Raw genomic sequence first — 10,448 nt, 5'->3', positions numbered from 1 at the left:
CCATGGGGGTGCAGGAGATGATTTGGGGGAGGTACAGAGACCAACAATTTAATTTTAACAGCAATGTATTTAAATTAACATCTGCTTGAAAAAGAATACATCCTGCACTATTAAACCCTGATTTCATCAATACCACTACCTAGAATGAAAGTAAGTATTTAAATTATACGAAAGAATATTTAAGTTAAAAAGATATTAAGTACCATTGATCGTCATTATTCATGGATTCTGAATTTGTGAACTTGCCTCCCTGCTAAAATGTACCTGTAACCCCAAAGTCGATACTCACAGCGCCTTCGGGGTCATTTGCAGACATGCGGAGGGATGAGAAATGGGAGTGCCCAGCACCCCTTCCCAGCTGAGGCTGGACAAGGTGACAGCTCTGTGGTCTTTCTTCAGCTTCCATACTTAAGACAAGTGTCCTTTCTGTGATCTATTTAGGGCCATGTTTTTGGCATTTTTGTGCTTTTCATTTATTTGCTACTTAAAACGATGCGCAGGCATGGTCCTGATGGGCCGGCTAATGGTCCTTCATGCAAGAAGGTCGCAAGGAGCCTTACAGAGAAAATACCTGCGCTAGAGAGGCTTTGTCCAGGTCTGAACGCAGTGTGGTTGGCCATGAGTTCAATGTTAATGAATCAACAGCATATATTTTTAAAGGTGTCTTTTTTCTTTTTTTACTGTCCTAAATTATTAGGTAAGAATTTTACAAGCATGGGGCACCTGGGTGACTTAGCAGTTGAGCATCTATCTTTGGCTCAGGGTCTGACCCCAGCGTCCTGGGATCGAGTCCCGCATCGGGCTCCCCACAGGGAGCCTGCTTCTCCCTCTCCCTGGGTCTCTGCCTCTCTGTCTGTGTCTCTCATGAATAGATAAATAAAATCTTTAAAAAAAAAAAAAAAGAACTTTACAAACATTACTTATATCAGCAGGTGGAGCTGGAGGGTGTTGCACCTTCTCCATGCCAGAGTGGCGAGAGCCTCCAACAGTGTTGTAAAACTTGTGACCCCTTCTAAGGCCACGGCTGTGGCGGCCTGCAGCTGTCAGCCCTTGCATCTCCCTGTGCTGGTGGACGGGTCTGGTGATCCACTGGGTGTCAGGATTTCTTCTGATGGCTTTATGGAATGGATCACTGAGGGTAGCCTCAAAGAATCTGTACAGGGCTGGGCGTTGGTGGCCACCATGACCTACGCAAGTCTGATATGTGACATACCCTTGCTTGGCCTTGTACCCCAGTCCACGTGCCTTACCTGGCCTGGTGGGGTGGGGGGCCCTGTGGAGCACAGAGAGCTGGTGGTACTGGCAGCCCCACACCCCAAGAAGAAAGTGCATTATTGCACCGGACCCCTTCTTCCTTCATAGCTCCTCGACGCACTTGTAAGTGTCCATCGTGGCCGACCTCTGAGCTGCTGGCTGCTGCTGTCCAGAAAGGGTTAGAGGCACACGTAAAATGATGCCAGCTATTGATGGGTGGATGAGAACGTTGTGGAGGCTCACCCTGGATTTCCCCAGGGAGCACTGTCTCAGTATTTGCTAATTCAGTGCCCCGGACTGTGAGTAGCAGAAGAGGTGGTCGTGGTAGACTCAGGTGCAGCACCCAGGTCTCCCTAGAAGGACTGCTCGCCGCCCGGCAGCAGGGAGGGTGGTCAGCAGAGAGCCTTCGGCTGGCAGCTCCTTCAGGATCTGCTGGGAGCTGCCCTCTGCCCAAGGTCATGCCCTTTCCCCATTAGCCCAAGGTTGGGGGGGGGTGTAGAGAGGCTCCCACCTTCTTGGCTCCAGACCCTCAAGGGGTCTTGTCAAGCCTGCCTTGCACTTAGCCTCTCCCTTCGCGGGATCCTGCTCTGCCCCTTTGCCTTCACAGGTGCTGATTCCTAACAGGTCCCAACCCAACCTTCGTTTCAGCTGCAGTTTCTGAGGAGCCCAAGCCGCTGGGCCAGTTCGCAAAGAGGGCAAAGCAGAGACATGCTCTGCTGAGGTCCTGCCTTCTTCCCCTCCGGCCCTCCGCAGATACCGGCCTACAAGCTCTGCCCTTCCCGGTTCTGGGCTCTTGGTCCGTCCCAGCTGGAGGCCAGTGCTTGTGGCTGTGAAGTCTGGGTCCTGCTCAGAGACGCATTGGAGGTCACAGGTGGGAAGGGTGGGGGCTCTACCCCCAAACCATGGGTCCTGGTGGAGGTGCATTGTTTGGGAGAAGGGGAGTCCCTTCCTAACTGGCCCCCAAGAGTTGTATGGCTAGTGATGGTCAAGGCTCTCTGCCCCCCCTTATCCACCTGGCCTAAATCCTCCTTGGCCCCACGCCTGCTCCCTGAAGGGGGCCTTCACCTCCTGCCTTGGCATCTGCCATTCTTTGGACTTCTTACTTGGGCCCAACCTCTAATCCAGCCCCCTGACAAGAGAAAGAGATCTGGGGAGCCAAAGACAGAAGCATTTCGATTTCTAAGCCTCCTGAAAGCTCCTCCCTCTCAGAGGCAGTGCTCCCCAAAAAAGGCACCTAGGAAAGCTGGTTCGTAGTATTATTCCCTTGCAGCCTCTCCAAGTCACAAGCATGTTAAAATAAAGACAGTGCAATATCTCACTGGGATGTACTTCCCAATATCTAGGAGACATTTATGAAAACAGTAGCAACGTTTACTGCGACTCGCTATGTATCAAGCACTCTGCCGAGTGCTTTATGTATTTTATCTCATTTAATCCTTCTAACAGCCCTGCGAGGTTAGCATTAATATTCCCATTTAACAAGGCTTGGAGAGGTTCATTCGCCTTGCACCTGGGAATTGGCAGCGCAGGGTTTCATCCTTTTGCCTGAATACAGAGCTAGAGAAGCTCTCTCAGGTGTAACATCAGAGAAGACTTGGTCTGAGGCAAAGGCTCCTGCTGACAGAAACAGCAGAAAGAGCAAAAGCCAGGCAGACAGACAGCCCTTCCCTTTGCAGTGAGGGGAGAATGATGCTCTCTTCTTACCTTGAAAGAGTTCAACTCAAGCCTAAAATTGAACCAGGATGAAGATCTGAGCGATTGAGCTTGGCTGGCTTCATTTTAACAGGGTGCCTACTCATTCATCATCCAAAGACCATTTCCTCTGCACCTGCATCGAGAATGCATCCAGGGTCCAGTATTTCAGGGAAGAATTACTCAGACCCTCTATTTTGCTTCTTAACCCTCCTCCCCCCACCCCCCGCCACTTCTAAACTGGATCACAGCGTGTGGATAGCAAGGCCTCTCGAAACCAGGAGAAACGAAGCTGGTAACTCCTGACCATTTGGCCTCCTGAAATGTCAGGGTAGGAGGTGAAACAAATAGTTGAAAATGAGGTTGAAGACTGAACTGTGGATTTCAGCCATAATTCCTGTGTCATTTCTTCCAGGGAAACATGACAATCGGCAGCTTCAACGGATTTCTGGTTGGATGTTTTGGCCCTCCTTGGAGAGTCTTCAGAAATAAGTGAAACTCATCCCCAGATTCTGAGGGTTGAACCTTGCTATGGAGATGTAGTGATGGGCAGGATGACTCTTATTTTATTTACTTACTTATTTATTTTTTTAAAGATTTTATTTATTTATTCATGAGAGACAGAGAGAAAGAGAGAGAGAGAGAGGCAGAGACACAGGCAGAGGGAGAAGCAGGCTCTGTGCAGGGAGCCCGACGCGGGACTCGATCCCGGGACTCTAGGATCACACCCTGGGCTGAAGGCAGGCACTAAACTGCTGAGCCACCCAGGGATCCCCAATGACTCTTCTTTTATATTTCTCCCAGATTCAGTAAGAAGACCAGTTTCTGATGGTGAATATTCTGATTGATTAGGCCACCAATTAGAGACCTAAAAGGGATGTTAGCGGCGTTCCAAGCTTCAACGGGACACCCCAACCTATTTGCCTATCTGGTGTGCTGGACGTTTTGGGGTCGCTCCCATCACTCAAAGACCCTGCGATTCCTGGGGCCCTACGTGTCCAGTGACCACTCACTGCTACTCAGCTCAGTGATGAGCCATCCTGCATTTCATGGGCCCATCTCACTCAAGTCCGGCCCTTAGGGAACTTCCCTACTGTCAATACAGCTTTGAAATGTACTTTTTTCCTGTTTAGGAGACTGGAGGGGCAGCACAATCAGGACTCATCCACAAGGATTCTGGTAGTGGAGCCTGGAGGTTAAGATCAATGGCTTTGGATTGAAACCCCACTCTCTCGCTTATTAGCTGTCTGACCTTGGACAAGTTACTTGGCTTCTCTAAAGCCCCCATCCCTCATCTGTAAAGTGGATAATTGTCTATGCCCCATTACACTGTTGTGAGGATGAAGTGAGATCATGATTGTAAAGCACTTCAACATAGAAACGCACTGAGTATTAGAAGAGAAATTCAAATTATTCTCAAAAACTCTCATCCAGAACCTTAAAAGAATTAAGTGAGAAAAACCAGACACCAAAGGCCATGTGTTGCATGATGCCATCGGCGTGCAACATCAAGAATAGGTAAATCTAGAGATGGAAAGTAAAGTAGTGATTGCCTACAGCTAAGGGCTGGAGGAATGGGGATTGACTGTTGGTGGGTATGGGGTTCCTTTGGGAGTAATCAGAATGTTCTGGAAATAGATAATACTGATGGTTGTGGAAATTTGTGAATATACTAACATCCACTGAATTGTACACTTTAAAGGGATGAATTTTAAGTATATAAATTCTATCTCAAAAGTAGTTAAACTTAAATATCCATTATGAGCTAAAACCATGGATTTTGAACTCTCCCTACCCCTTTGGCATGGGAAGTAAAATGAATGGTCATCTCACTGGAAGAAGACTGTCTCTTTCTAGGTAAATCATTTGTTCTATGACTGCATAATGAATGTTAACCCACTGCAATTTTGGCATTTGCAAGGATCGGTAGCATGGAGTTCTCTTAGCAAGAGAGATTGCTGAGCAGCCCGGATTTATGGGCAGAGAGAGGCAACCTACCACCTTACATTGGAAGATTCTTCACAGCTCAGTCCATCTGGGAGATATTCCAGGTTGCAAATTAGATTTTTTCCATCTATCTGGGATGGAAAAACAAAGGCAGGAAACAGAAATGAAAATCTATTGGATTAGCTATAAATATTTTGATGTATTACGGTCATTGGTTCTAACTGTAAATTTGTGTGTGTCCCTGCATGTGTGTGTGTGTGCATGTGCGTGTGTGTGTGTGTGTGTGCGCATGTTGGTGGGAGAGGGAGTCAGACTTTGCCAAACGGAAAAGGGGAGGAGTTTTGGATGAGTTAGTGCCTATTGCAAAACTGGAGTGGATTAATTCTGGAATTTCATTGAGTACATTCAATGCTTCCAAAATATAATTTTAAAAATACACAGTATTTTCAGATTCATGTCTCAGACAGGGTTGTCAGCACTGCTTAGGGACAATTTCTTTTGGCATAAGTAAGGTTACAAGATTTTGATAAAAATTATTTCTTTACTGTTTGGAATGTCCAAATAGATTTGTGGTCTTTCATTTTGCTTTAAAACATGATTAAATATGCTTTAAAAAAATCAAAGACTTCTGTCTGGATTTTGAATTTCATCCAGACTTATAGCTGGTTAATATTATGGATGTCATGTCGCTTTTTATTTTTTATTTTTTGGCTCAATAATGTCAACTGAGATTCTTTCAAAAAGAAAAAGGTTTATAAAAGAGGAGGAACTATTTTCTAAACCACATTAAGGCATTAAGAAATTTACCAAAATCTATCAGGGACATTGGATTTTTTTAGATCTTTTCCTGAAACTTCTAGGTGGAGTTTAGAGCCAGTGAGAGAAGTGGAGAGAGAGATCTCAGGGCAGGAAGGGAATCAAAGTGAAGATAAACTTAAATAGGTTCTTCTTGGAGTAGCATAGATGCCCTGGACTCATGTATTCCCTTTGGGTTTTTTTTGTTGTTGTTGTTGTTTTGTTTTTTTGTTTTTTGTTTTACTGAGAACATACTGTGTATTGAGATTTTTGTTGAAACTGAAGTTCCCACACTCTGCTATGTACTAACAACCTTGAAGAGACTAAGCAGGGTATCTTTGTCAGCTCAGGCTGCTGTAACAAAATACCATAAGCTTAACCAACACTGTAATTGTTTAAAAAACAGAAGTTGTCCACGATTCTGGAGACTGGAAAGTCCAAGTTCAAGATACCAGCCACCTAGGTTCCTGGTGAGAGTCCTTTTTCCTGGTTTGCGGTTAGCCACGTTCTCATTGTATCACCACACAATGGAGAGGGAGAGAGGCAGGGAGCGAGAGCTTAAGTCTCCTCCTCTTCTTATAGGGGCATTAATGCTATCTTGGAGGCCCCACCCTCATAACTTCATCAGAACCTTGGGGACCCCAAGTCCCACCTCCAAATACCATCACACTGGCAATTAAGGCTTTGACATATGAATGTGGGGGCAGGGGGGGGGGCACAATAACACCAGGGAAGGAAAAATGTTCCCATGGAATGATCTGACTATTTAACAGGCAGTAAATAATGACAGCTACCACGTATTGACCGGGGGCTCTACTGAGGATTTCACTGATTCTTCACAAAATCCAGTGGGGTCTTTGTGATCATGTCCATTTTATAAATGAGGGAACTGAAGATCCAAGAGGTTAAATAAAGGGGCCCATGGTCAAGCATCATGGGAGTGGTCTGTCCAAAATTTGAATCAAATCTCTTTGGTTCAGGTTTTGGACTGCCAAAAAACCTGACATATGAGCTTGCAATCTTTTAAAACACACACACACACACACACACACACACACACACATACACACAAAACCCCACTCACTCTCTTTTCATTGCTTCAGGAAGAAGTTCAAATTTCTTAATATTCCTTACAATGACTTCACTGTTTTGGCTTTATCATTCCAGTTCATTTAGTATATAATACTCCCTGGATCAGGATTATATTTGGTTGCAAGTGACAGAAAACTAAAAATAACAGTGGTATAAACTATAAAAAGCTGGTTTTTTCCCTTTTCCATATGGCAGGTGTGTTTTTCCAATTATTCAAAACCCAAGTTCTTTCTGTATTACTTTTCTTTTTACTTTGTTGATCACGTAGCTTCCATATCATTGGCCAAGATGGTTACTTGAGATCCAGCTCTCAGATCCAATTATTAGCCCCCGAGAAAGAAGAAGAACCAAAGACAGTTGTGCTCGTCTCTTGATAGTCCCTTCCAAGAAGTTCCACTTAGGAACTTCCAGTTAGGTCTCACATAACCTTGTCACGTGGGCACATTTGCTGCAAGAGATTGCGAAACAGTCATTGTTTTTGGTGGTCATATGTCCCGCAAAACAAAAATAAAAACAAAACAAAACCCTCATATTTTTCACTCTCAACTATTTGCAGTAGCTTTACAGAAACTGTTCTGTCTGCCTTTGGTGTGCACCCCACCCTTGTACCTCCATAAGTGCATCTATAATACACTATCTGTATGGATTTTCTTGTGTACTTCTCCATTAGTCAGAGAGCTCCTTGTGGGCATGAGTGACTGATGGGCATGCAAGTTCCAGGTTTTGGTGTTTTTTTTTTCTTCCAATAGACCATTCCATTTAGCTTAACTGTAGAAACATAACCATAAATGTCTGAGAACGTGGACATAGGCATAATTCTGCCCAGGGAACATGCATTGCAACCCAATGACTGGTACAGAGGCCTCCTTAAAGGGGTGATATTTGAACTAAGAGCAGAATTGGGAGAAGGAGCTAATCGTGCAACAATCAGAGGGAAGAGCGTCCTAGGCAGAGAGTTCAGCTAAGACAAAGGCCTTGAGTTAAGGCAAGCAGGGATTTGGCATTTTCAAGAACAAGAGGGAACAGTGTGGCTGGAGGGCAACTTGTAAAGGGAGAATGGGAAGAGTTGTCAGGGCAGCGGTGATAGGGACAGACTTCATGCCAGGTGAAGGTGGCACAACATGGAGGTCACAAGTATGGGCTCTGGAACAAGCCATTTGGAGAGCCCATGGTTCTACCACTGACCAGCTGGGAGACCTTGATAGGCTGCTTAGTCTCTCTGTGCCTTAGCTTTCCCGTCTTTAAAATGGTTATAGGACAGACTCTTTTTAGAGTGGTTGTTAGAGTGGTTTTAACAACAGGAATTTATTTCTTATAGTTCCGAAACACCGTGAGCACCCGATAGGTCCTTGGCACCTGCTCTTATGAAGGTGTGTCCAGCTTTTTGCCACTCCTGTCATCCAATATCTATACCCAAAGCTAGGCTCCTGCCACCCTCCTGCTCTCTAACTCAGTTAGTTGTTTGCTCAGTCGGAATTAGGTTTGCTATAATATCAAGCAGATTAAACATAGAAAACTTCCTTCCCTTTCAAGTAGAAATCCTGGGGCAGACAAGTCCAAGCTGAGATGGTGGCTCTGTGGATGATAGAGACCCTACTCCTTCCATCTTTCTTCTTCATCATCGTTGACTCTGGCTTCAGATAGTTGCTGGAGTTTAAGCTGTCATTGTGTCCCATCCCAGAAAGAGAAAAGGTGGAATGAAGAGGCGTTGGCTAGCTCAGTGGGTTAAGTGTCTGACTTTGGCTCGGGTCATGATCTCAGGGTCCTGGGATGGAGCCCTGCACTCAGCCATCACCCTGCCCCATGCAGCCCTGTGCTGAGCAGGGAGCCTGCTTCTCTCTTTCCCTCTGCCCCTTCCCCTGCTTGTACTCTCTCCTCTCTCTCTCTCTCTCTCTCTCTCTAAAATAAAAAATAAATAAATCTCTTTTTTTAAGTGTATGGAAGGAAGAAACTCCTTTTAAAAAGCTACTCCTGAAGCCCTATCCAACAGCCTGATGTCATTTCATTGTTCAGAATTATTCACGTGGGCACACCTAGCTGGAAGAGAGGCTGGTGTATGTTTTTTCCAGCCTGGCACATTGTATGGAATTCAATTACTATGAAAGGATCCTATTGGCGTAGACCTCTCTTCTTTCTCATTGCCTAGATTCTAAGCCAGACTCCTATTCTTTGTCTCCTAGGCCACTCCTCATGGGCTCTCTGCCTAAAAATGCCCATCTTCACCCCACTTTACACATGTGCGGTCTTCAGTGGCTTTCATTTGCATCGAGCAGAGCCCACAAACTAGAATCTCAGAAACTGAATCCAGCCTACAGTCATATTCTGATTGACCTTCATGGTACTTTCAAAACTAAATGAATTACTTACCACTTAATTGAATTACTTACCAGAGTTTAACAAACCAAAATTCTCTCTAAAATCCTGCATTTCCTTCTTTTGATAGCAGAGGTTCTGGGCCCACATCCCTGAATAGCAATAATTAGCTGTGGTTGAGTAATCACTCACTGCTTTGGATAGCATTTGGGATTTCCAGTTTGCCCCAATCCCAGCTCTTCCTCTTGCCTCTTCCCAGACCATACCCAGACCACTTCCCTAATTTATACTTTCTGACTATCCCCTGGAAGAATTTGAGTTTAAAGATCCTGGGGATTGAGTTTAAAACTCTTTGTCTTTTCTTCAAGACCCTTCCATGATCTGGCCCTAGCTTGCTCTTCCAGCTATTCTCTTCATGTACTGTCTGCTCCAAACACTCCCCACCCTGCGCCTCTTGACTGTAAGCTCTATGAAGGCAGAGGCCATGTCTGTTTTGCTTCTATTCAGTCTATTTCCAGCACCCACAACACTGCCTAGTTCATAAGGAATGCTCAATAATTAATTGTTCGATGAATCCATACTTGCTTTTTGTCACCTCCCTGTTTATGCTCATGGTCCCACTCCCTCAAATGACCTTTTCTTGTATCCGCATGATAGGAGCTCAAACATTCTTCAGAGTCCAACACCCCTCCTTTCTAAAGACTTCCTTGACACACTTGCTGGCAAAAACTACAAATCCTAGTGCTTTTAGGAATCATGGAGTTCCCAGAACATATCCCAAAGTGCCCAAGGCTTCTACACTCTGGAAGGAAACCAGGTTGGAGAAGACTCAACAGGCCTGAGACGTTATATGCCAAGTTACTCTGGTGGCTAGATTTGGAACCGAGTGAGAAAAAAGATAGGAGGCTACTGTAGTAGTCTAAGCAAGACATGATGGTAGCTTGGGCTTGGGGACTGGCAGAAAGGCAGGAAGAACTAAATGGATAGGAGAGATTATCAGTACATTAGAATGTCAGCACTTGACAGTATAATGAAAGATAATAAAGACAAAGGGAAGGAGAGGGTTTCAAAGGTGACTATTTGATTGCTGGCTCATGCAAGAAACACATACTACTATTTTTTTTTTTTTATGATAGACAGAGAGAGAGAGAGAGAGAGAGAGAGAGAGGCAGAGACACAGGCAGAGGGAGAAGCAGGCTCCATGCAGGGAGCCCGACACGGGACTCGATTCCGGGACTCCAGGATCGCGCCCCGGGCCAAAGGCAGGCGCAAAACCGCTGAGCCACCCAGGGATCCCCCCACATACTACTATTATTCCCTGAAAAATAAAATAAAGAAAACCAGACCTTGGGGTC

At 45.3% G+C, this 10,448-nt stretch overlaps 1 pseudogene; it reads right to left on the bottom strand.

Annotated features, from left to right (window-relative positions):
• Window positions 1–920: 920 nt before the first annotated feature.
• Window positions 921–1,389, bottom strand: LOC112933388 (large ribosomal subunit protein eL15-like; annotated as a pseudogene).
• Between the last annotated feature and the right edge of the window lie 9,059 nt (window positions 1,390–10,448).

Source organism: Vulpes vulpes, chromosome 2 (genome assembly GCF_048418805.1).
Source record: "Vulpes vulpes isolate BD-2025 chromosome 2, VulVul3, whole genome shotgun sequence".
Classification (NCBI taxonomy): Eukaryota; Metazoa; Chordata; class Mammalia; order Carnivora; family Canidae; genus Vulpes; species Vulpes vulpes.
The sequence above is the reverse complement of the archived record's forward strand: the minus strand, read 5'-3'. Positions and strand labels throughout refer to the sequence as shown.